The 11,100-nt window shown below is 30.4% G+C and overlaps 1 long non-coding RNA gene across 1 annotated transcript; it reads right to left on the bottom strand.

Annotated features, from left to right (window-relative positions):
- Positions 1-6,887: 6,887 nt before the first annotated feature.
- On the bottom strand, positions 6,888-9,547 carry LOC133781729 (uncharacterized). The gene is made up of 2 exons (XR_009870236.1): positions 8,103-9,547; positions 6,888-7,982 (listed from the first exon to the last, which is right to left on the bottom strand). It is a non-coding gene; the product is annotated as an uncharacterized LOC133781729 (long non-coding RNA).
- Between the last annotated feature and the right edge of the window lie 1,553 nt (positions 9,548-11,100).

Raw genomic sequence — 11,100 nt, 5'->3', positions numbered from 1 at the left:
ATTTATATTAATATAATTATTATAAATTAATAGTGATATTTTATAATATTTGAATTTATATTAGTATAATTAATAAATATATACTTTTACTTAGTTTTAAAAGTGTATTCGGTTAAATATTAAGAATATTAATTATTAAAATAAAAAATTTCTGCTATCCACACATTTTTTTAGTCTAAATTGTGTTGTAGAGAAGAGAAGATAATTCACACATTGCATTTATTTAGTTAGTGAACTTCTTCTTTCTTAGAAACAAAAATGAAGATAAAATATTAAGTTTAACTTTATTGGGATTATTAATGAAAAAATTATAATAAAGATAGGGGGAATGTGGAACTTTTGGTGGAAGGAAGAATAATGAGAAAAAAGTTTGATATTTACTATATATATATTTTATATATGTTGGGTTGAACTTTGTTTTTTTTAAGTTGAATTAAACTATATTATATGTGTTTTTTTGTGGTTGATTTTTAGTTATTTATTTGTTTATATTGGGTACATGTATGAATCGTTATTCTAATGTATATTTTAAGTATATGTGTAGTATGTGCAGTTTTTAAATTAATTTTTAGTTTAGTTTGTTATAATTAAGTTGTTTTAAGGTATATATCTTAATTTATTTTGAAGAAGTTTACATAAATATAAATATGAGAAAAATAAATATAGTTTCTATATTTATGGGGAAAAAATAATTATACAAAATATGGTAACTTTTGAAAAAAAAATTAAATATGGTAATTTCACACAATATAAAAAATAAATTACCATAAATCTAATTACACAAATCTCTCTCACTCCCTCCTCTTTCCCTCACAATATTTTTCTTTCTTTTCTCATTTCTTTCTCTCTCATCTCCCATTTGGTTCCCTCATCTCAGATCTCCGTCGGGCCACCTCCACGCTGCCCCCGACGGCAAAGCATTCTGCCCCTCTGGTTCTTCTTCTTCTTCTTATTTTTCTTCTTCTTTGTTTATTTATTTCTTTCTTTCTTCTTCTTTTGTTTCACATCTAATTTTGTCATTTCAAATATGATTTTTCACTTCATATTTGATTTTTCTAATTTTTTTTTCTTCAAATTTGTTTAAGTAACCAGGTATCATGACGCCTAATTCATTTTACTCATATCTGATTAGACCTAGCTGTAAACAGTTATAATAACAATTAATTTATATTTGATTTTGTTTTCATACCTAACTAATGATGAGGACACCAAGACTAAAGATCCAAGTCTAGTTCCAGTTGGTCTGGTGACGAGGGCGCGAGCCAAAAGACTCAGTTTAGGAGCTTGATGAGTCTTTTGCGTTTTGTCATCTTGTATTTTTTATTTAGTCTTTGTTTTTTTTTGTGAAAAGTCAAACACTTGACTTGTGTGAGTCCAAGAGTCCTTTTTGTCTTTAATTTTCAGTTTTTATTAGGAAGACAAAGAGTTGTCTTTAAATTTCAGTTTTCATTAGGAAGACAAAGGGTTGTCTTTATTTTTCGGTTTCATTAGGAAGACAAAAGGCTTGTCTTTAATATTTCGGTTTTTAGGAAGACAAAGGGGCTTGTATTGATGTAATTTTCGGCTATATAAGGCCTTGAAAACATTTGGAAAAATCAGATTATGTTGAATGAAAATTTGTGAGTTTTCTTCTTGAGTTCTTGAAGAGACTATCCGAACTTATCAAGGGTATCCCTTGTGGCGTTCAATCCGACTTATCAAACGGATTCCCATCCCCGTTTGTGGCGTCTTCCTCATACCAAGGTTCGTGCTTGGCTAAGCATTGGGTCGCGGTTCCATTCCAATCTCGTCTGTTCTTGGTGGCTGTTCCATATTTGGTGTCGGGTTTCATCACAGTGTTGGTGTGGTTCGTATCAACTAATAAGTAACCAAGTACCATGGCGGCTAGTTCTTTTTTTTTTTGTAGATCTGATTTTTATTTCAAATCTAGCTGTAACTAGTTACGATTATGATCTATTTAGATTTTTTGTTTGGATCTTATTTTTTTTCCAAGTCTGGCTAAGTATCGAGTTACCATTGCAATTGATTTTGTTTTTTTACATATTTTTTTCAAACGTAGTATTAACTAGTTACCTTCACAATCAATTTAGTTTATTTTTTCATATCAATTTTTTTTTCCAAATCTCACTAAATAACCAGTTACAATTCAATTGATATTTTGATAATGGTACATTACTAAAAAAAATCAAAATTATTTTTATAGTTGTAACAGTTACTACAAGACCACTTAAAAAATAAATCTAATTTTTATAGCTTTAACCAGTTACCACGCATCACTAAAAAAAATTGACAGTGGTACAAGAAAATAAGAGTTTTATGACTTTATTTGGGAGACATTGAAAGTCTACAATGTCTCCCAATTGGGGAGACGTTGTTGCTGGGGTCATTGTAGGTATATATCCCACATCTCCCATTGGGAGACGTGCCTCACTTCCCACGTCTCTCGTTGGGAGAGGTTGAAAGTCAAACATTGACTTTCAACCTCTCCCATTGGGAGACGTGGGAAGTGACTCACCTCTCCCAATAGGAGACGTGGGAAGTCCTTGGGAAGTCCCTAGGAGACATCCAACGTCTCCCACTAAGGTGAGTCACTTCCCACGTCTCCCAATGAGAGAGGTTGATAGTCAATGTTTGACTTTCAACCTCTCCCACTGGGAGACGTGGGAAGTCTCACACTTCTCTCAATGGGAGATATTGAAAGTCTTCCAGATTTAAAAAAAAATTAAATAAATTTATAATTAATATTATTTAAATTTGATTTAATAATTAATTAAATTGAAATTATTTTAATTTAAATTGAAATGATTTTAATATAAATTTAATTTGATTTAATAATCAATTAAATTGAAAGGAAAAAATATATTTGTTAGACATATACAAGAAATACAATATTTGTTAGACATATTCAAAATGAACAAATATTGCATTGTGTATGAAGAAAGAGGTAAAAAAAAAAACCTATCAACGAGGTCGGTAACTTTGGATTATCGGCAACATATATGTCACCCATTCTTGTCGCAACTCATCAATTTGTGCCTCTGTATATGATGTGCTTGTTAGCTGCAAGAAATATAAAATCAAATATATTAATTAATTATTTGATTACATTTATTGTTAAAAAAATTTGTAAATTTTAATTAATAATACCGTTCTCAAGTAATGCCCGGGACTCGCATGTTCAATCAAATCCTTCAACATCCTCATTAAGTAGTATCCACATGCCACATTGTCCGGTTGGTGTGGACACTAATTATTTAAAAATATGAGTAATTAATTATTAAATTGAAACTTTTTAAAAAATGCATACATATTATTCTACTTAATTATTATAAATGTTCAAAAATGTCTGCTGAAGTTACTTACCTGAGGTTGCTTAATGCGTAGAGTATCAGGGATCTCGACATCAGGAAGATTCATAGAGAAAAAAAGATTGAAAGCGCTGACGATCACTGATACAATCTCCTCACGGTTATTTAGCTCTGAATTCACCGGATCACAACAATAAACATGATATGCATATGGTGCCAAAATAAGTAACATCCAATGTTCACTGTATAAGAAAAACAAAACCTTAAGAACAAATCGACCCCGTTCCTATATTCCGCAGATAACCTATTCGCTGACATCCACTGTTTATCCATATATTCTCCTATGTCTATGGAAAAGAAAAGAAACAACACTAAATAAGCACGTGATAAAGTTGTATGTCTATATAAAACTAATTTTTTATTATCCTAGATAAAATCGGGCAACATTTCCCCTATAATAGTGACCTAACCATCTGCATGTGTATAACAAAACAAATAATTCAAACAACATAAAATAAGTTTATTCCTTATAGGATGTCTATACTAAATTAATTATTTATTATCCTAGATAAAATCGGGCAACATTTCCCCTATAATAGTAACCTAACCATTTGCATGTGAATAGCAAAACAAACAATTCAAACAACATACAATAAGTTTCTTCCTTATAGCTCCGCAGCACACAACCAAATTTCTCATAACCTACTTCACTAAAACACACAAGTTCTCAACCTTCCGTTATCATCGCAGCACACAATTTTAATCTCAGAACCTACTTCACTATGGATGAATATTTAAGATATTCAAACTCCTCTAACACTTGTTTAATAATATTAAAAGTAGAAGTAAGAGAATATATATGTACCTCTTGCAATCAATAATCCAAAAGCTAGCAAAATTACTTCACTTAGTAATCAAATTCGTTATTAAATCCACAAACCAATAAAATTAAATTAATAAATAATAAATAAAACATCACTAAATATCTAGCAATATATCACGTATTATTGTAATTTTAGAAACTTAATTACCTCAAATGTGTGGTTGCTATATGAATTTTGATGCAAAATACTCTCTAAAATCTCACCACAAAAATCACAACCTATGAAATTAAATTAATTAATATGTTAAACATTACTAAACAAATATCACTAAATATCTAATAATAGTAGATGATATTGGTAAACAAATAAAAAAAATCTCAATGTGCCACTAATTATAACCTCAACAAAAAATCAATATAAAATTTCATAACCTAAAAACTTAATAATCAACAAAAACATAAAAATTTTCATATATTTATATTTTATAAATTATTTAATAAATTTATTTTAACATAACTATATATATATATATAACAAAATAGTTACAATTTAAAAAAAAAATCAAATATACAAAAATATATCTAAATTTCGAAATAAAAAATGATAAAAATTTAACAAAATCATGAACATATATACTCTAATAAAATCTATACAATGTGATAGGTTAAATTAAAAAAAAACTAAAAAATCATAAATCCCTAAAAAACTTCCATGAAAAAACCACAAAATCCTACAATGTATATAAAAAAATGCATAAAAATGTAAAACTAACACAAAATCATGTATATTACTCATCCTAATGCAAAACCTATGATTTATTTGAAAAATAATTAACTAAAAATCAAGAAAATTAAAAAAAAAACTTACCGTAGAACCCTAAAAATGCAGCCCCAATTCGCCCAATTCCTCTCTGGTTTGCTCTCGGGTTCGTGAATGTGTGTGAGGAAGAAGGCTGTGTAGAGTTTTATAAGTGGAGACATCCAACGTCTCCCAACGGGAGACGTTGGATGTACCCATGAACACTTCCCCAGCCTATTTCCAACGTCTTCCACCATTTTTAATGTCTTCCAATTGTAGCCATTAATATAAACTTTCAATGTTTTACACCATTAGACATTTAAAACCTCTGATAAGTTTTAATGTCTTACACCATTGGTGTAAGACATTGTAGGGAGTCATTGTATATCAAATTTGTTGTAGATTTTGGTTTTTTTTTGTGATAGTAATCGTTCACAAAAAAAAAACCAAAATCGTTTTGATAGTAATGACCAGTTACTGCGGATAAAATGTTGATTGAAGAAGATAAAAAATAGAAGAAAAGAAGAAGAGATGGGAATAAAATGCATGGTGATGAAGGTCTCAAACTTTTTTCCAAAGAGTAAGGTAAAAAAAATATTTTGTAAAATATGAATGATAAAAATTAATACAAATAGATTAAATTACAAAAATAATCTCAAAACATATCAAAACTAGCTACTAAAAATGTATAAAAGATAAAATATGGTAAACAAATAAAATTTTACAAATATATGGGAAAAAAACTCCCATGTACAGTAACAAAGAGAGAGACCAAGAGAGAAAGAAAGAAATGGAAAGAGAGACGAAGATACCACCATCAACGGACTGCCGCTTGTGACCAATACCCTATTGGGAATAGTGCCCTTAAAGCAATTGTAGTTGACAAATGTTTTAAATGAAATAAATAATTGAATTGAATTATTATTATATATAGACCATGTTCGATATTATGTTGATAATATTAAGTAAATATCATAAAATTATAAAGTTTATCTATGTGGTCTTAATCTCGATCATCTCATACCAATATGAGATGATCGAGATTAAGATAATAAACTTGAAACAGTTCACATTAAAATAAAGTTATGGAATCTTTAGATTAATTGTTGCTAGTATGGTTCACCAGTATTATGAATACAAGTGACCTAGATCTGGGTAACTAGTGTAGTAGGACACTTTAGTGAAGGTACTTTATATATAGTGATATATAGAACTGGACCAGATGTGATTTGTTAATACTTGTTTCAACATCGTTTCATAGTATTAATCAAACACATCAAACGATGACCTCAATCCTGAGGTTACTATGAACTCCTATATATGTCATTTGATCCTTTAATTCATGCGTTAAAGTTTGTCAGAACTATTAGGCTAAGAACAATTGTTTTGGGGACTCAATGATATATATGACTGGGGACATAGTTTAACAGATATAGAATCTATACCTTATTATAGATTGAATAATGGTTCCCTATTAGGTTGACTTTTGGAACTGAAAAGGTTATGAACGCTCATGTCGCAAACTTATTGTGACACAATCTTCACTAGTAAAGTTAATGGTACACTAGGAACAAGATATAGTTAAAAGGGTACAACGATAATTTTATTTCCTTTTAATTATGAACCATTTATAGAGGATTAACATTGTATGTAATGATTCTATCAATGGACATTTTATTCTTTAATAAAGTACTCTGTAAATATATGTTTATAACTATTAAGAGTTCAATCTCATATTTATAGTGAAGTAAGCATGAGATTAATAAATATAATAATTAAATCAAAGAGCTTTGATTAATAATCTAATATTTATTGAAGCTTGATATTATAGGTCCTGAGGGTGACTCTGTCAACATCATATCAAAGTAAGAGTTGATACAAAGGTAAAACTGTAATTTAAAAATTTGAGAAGAATTTTATTCTTTGGGTTAAATATACAATTATATGATGATTGAGATTGAATAATTAATTTGGAATTAATTATTAGATTTTCAAGAATATATTTATTTAAATATAAATTTCGAAATATATAAATAAATTAATTAATTTTCTAAATTAATTATTTTATTTGAGTGGAAGGAAATAAAATTGGTTCATAACGGCTTGAAATGTCGACGGAGCATAAGTAAGGCCAAAGACCATTACTACAAACTCATAGTGCCCCTCATGAGTTCGGAGAATCGTCTTATGAATATCCCTATGATCCATCTGTATTTGATGATACCCAGTGCGTAAATCCAACTTAGAGAATACTTGTGCATGACCTAACTCATCCAAAAGCTCATCCATGGTCAGTATGGGAAATCTATCTTTCAAAGTGATGCCATTGAGTGCCCTGTAATCCACACAAAATCCCCACGTACCATCCTTTTTCTTTACTAACAAAACCGAGGATAAGTACGGACTTGTACTTGATCTAATGAATTTGAAAGCAGTCATCTCTTTCACCAATTGTTCTAAGACATCCTTCTAAAAATATGGATAGTCATATGGTCTCACATTAATAAGGGTTGAACCTGGCTGTAAAAAAATACGATGATCCACACTCCGTTGGGGTGGGAGTTACTTTGGTTGAGCATAAACCGTGGCAAACTAAGTGAGAATTTCCTGCCCTTCCTTTGGAAATTGCTTCCAACTGAACAAGAGTCGTCACCTCTTTACTGGTCTCCTCAGAAATAGTGGTTAACCTGTATACATCCTTGATATCACCTTCTCTTAACAAAGCATGAAATTGTGTGTAAGAAAGTTGGTAAGCAGCTAGTTCCTGCGACCCTGCAAGTTTAACCACACTACCTTGCCAAGTGAACTACATAGTTAGCGCCTTATGATCATGAACACAAGGCCCAAGAGTTTGCAGCCATCGCATTCCAAGTACCACATCCAACCCGCATATTGGAAGAACATAAAGGTCCACCACAAAACTATGACCTTGTAAAACCAACTCCACAGATCTAAATATTTTCGAACACAGAAAGAAATTACCATTCCCGATGTATACCTTGAAACGTTTTGTTTCCTCACAAGAAAGGCCCAACTGAGCTGCTAAAGCCTCCTGAATAAAATTATTGTTACTACCCATGACAATAACGACCTCTAGGGACTCGGTTCCGTGCTTTGCCATGATTCGAAAAATTCAAAGATTCATCAAATCAGAGAGGGAATTAAGACTAACTTTAACTTCCGCTGCGTCCTCCAATTTCTGCCCTTCTGTTTCTATGCCTGTCTCAACACCATCATCTTCTAACACACAAATAATCAACATCTTATTTTTGCATTTGTGACCATAGTTAAACTTTTCATCACATGTATAGTACATCCCTCTATCTCAGCAGGTGTAAGTTTCTTGATAGGTAAGGGAGTAATACCTGACTCTGCAGAGGTGTGCTGACCTGAGGCAGTGCTCGAAGTAGACCCCTGTTTGTAAGAACTAAATGAGGTTGGCTGAAATCCCTGAGTAGTGATTGAGGTCCTCGTCGACCACCCCAATTGAGTACGCTCCGGGCCCTGTCGAGCCACCAAATCGTCATTCCTATATTCAAACAATTGTGCTTTGGCCATAGCATCAGCCAAGTCAACAGGCCTAGCCATAAACAGCTCTCTCCGAATTTCCAACTTAAGTCCCCAGATAAAAAAATTCAAAAACATGGACTCCGCAACTCCAGTGATTTGGGGTATAAAAGACTCAAACTCCGCAACACCCTTCCGACTTGAGTGAGCTAAGAAATTCTTCCTAATGGGTCATCATAGATTGATGTTCCAAAACGTTGTTGCAACGTCTTAATTAAAGAGTCCCACTCTGTAATTGAACCACCCTTTTTCATCCACTAAAACCAGGTAGAAGGAGCTCCATCCAAATGAAAAGCTACCACAGCAAGTCTCATATCGTGATCAACCCTGTGTAGATCAAAAAAAGCATTAATCTTACAAATCCAATCATCCATATTTAATCCATCAAACCTGGGAACCTTAACCCGCAAGGTCTTGAGAATCGAATTCAGATCGCGACAATCTGGCTCGAAGTCCAATCGTCGACCAGCAAAACGCCCAGTTTCCCGAGCTGCGCTTCCCTTCCCCTCCGTCTCCGATGTCGGTGGATTAGCAGCAGCTGTCGGTGTGGCTTGTGACATTTGAGAAAGCTTCTCATCGGTCTTGACTGAGTGTTGGTTCAGCAACTCAGTAAAAAATTTATACTGAGTTTCAGAGTATTCCTTGAAGCTGCTCTTCATCTCTTGAAACATAGCAACAATCTCTTCATTCTTCATGGTGAGGAATTGAGAATGAAGGCACCAATAATACCCAAAATGGATAAATAAGAGTATTCTTCGAGTCAATACAAAACTCCCAAATGCTTTTCAGCTCTTCATTCAGCGTAAAAATCATAATTCTATTACAGGGAGTATATATACTCAAGCAACAAAAGAAAAGGCTAACAAAAATTAGGATAACAAACTCCTCCCAGCGTCCCAAGCATAACAAACTCCTTGAGCCGATTGGGTCTCACGCGCAGGTATCTCCTCTCCCTGGCTGGTGTGAGCTGTTTCTTCTTTCTTGCCGTTATCGCATCTTCGTTAGCCTCACGCCTTCTTCTTCCCGGGTTGCTTTGTCCAGCAACTCTTGGACTCTATTATTAATGGGAAATCTACAAAAATGCACTAAAAGTTAAAAAAAATATGAAAAATACGGAATTTTTGGATAAAAACACGGAGTGGCAAAAGTGTAAATACGGAATGGCTTTTAAATCTTAAATAAAAGCAGTAAAATACAATTTTTTGTGATCAACGTTTACAAACTTGTAAATATCTGTTACAAAATTGTAAATATCTTTTACGTGTTTGTAAATAATATTTACAAAAATTAGTTTTATAATTATATTATTTTGTACATAAAACTTACGAACAAAATCATAACTAATTTTTTTATTTTTGTAACAATAGTTTACAAATTTAGTTTCATAACTGGAAATATATTTTTGTAACTAACATTTACAAAAATAATTTATAGTTAAGAAATCGTAACCAAAATTTACATAAAAATATTATAATTTTCCATATGTTACAATATTGTACCAAAAAATTACAGTAAACATTAAATTTATATTATACAACTTAAAAAAATAAATTTAAGATATTCATTATTTATAAAACACTTTATTATATATATATTTATATAAAAATACAGTTAGAGAGTAATGAATTACAATAATTTTATATACAAATTTTACATTTTTGTAACAACAATTTGCAAAATTAATTTCACAATCAAGAAGTTTATTTTTGTAACTAATATTTACATAAATATTTATAAATTTATTAAACATGATTGTTACAAAAATTTAGAAAATTAATTTTTTAACTTTAAAATATATTTTTACAACAAAGCTTAAACTTTGACTAAATTAAGATTTTAGTTTAACATTGAGTGTTGAGATTTGACTTGCTATGATTTTCAAAATAATATAACATTTTTTTATCACTATCTCTCCTACTACTATTAATATATGTTACAAAAATTTATGAATATATATATAATAAAATTGAAAGATCATTTATATCAATTTAAATAAAAATAGGACTATAAAAAAATTAAATATAAAAAGTAATATTAAGGGAGAAAAAAAAAAGTGAAAAATGACATATTTAATTAGAAATTTTATGTATGATACTAAGATAATAAAATAAAAAAAGTAGAAGATAGTTGATATTATTATTATTAGCACACTAAAAGTATGTATGAATTAATTAATGAAGAGAAAAAGATAAAAAAAAATAAAACTAAAGTACAGAGAATAGAAAAAAAATAGTAAAATATTATCATATATATATAAATATTCTTTTTTCAGTTTAAAAGTTGTGTGTCTAAGATTTATAATTATAATTGTATAAATATATATATGTAAATATCTATTTATATATATATAATATGCATAATTGTAGAGGTGTTTTAGCCTGAAAGTTAATACCGTAAATTTGAAAGTTAATACCGTAAATTTATAATTATTTTATATAACCGTATATTTAGATTTTTTTGTTTAAACACCGTACATTTTGTAATTATCCCATTATTAATTGAGTCAGGGTCCAAAAGCTATTGGGCCTTTTTCCTGGGCCGAGCCAATGTCACTAACAAAACCTTTTTATATAGTAGTGTTATTTTATGTTTGAAGCATACAA

This window comes from Humulus lupulus, chromosome 6, assembly GCF_963169125.1.
Source record: "Humulus lupulus chromosome 6, drHumLupu1.1, whole genome shotgun sequence".
Lineage (NCBI taxonomy): Eukaryota > Viridiplantae > Streptophyta > Magnoliopsida > Rosales > Cannabaceae > Humulus > Humulus lupulus.
This window is presented reverse-complemented; position numbering and strand designations above follow the sequence as displayed.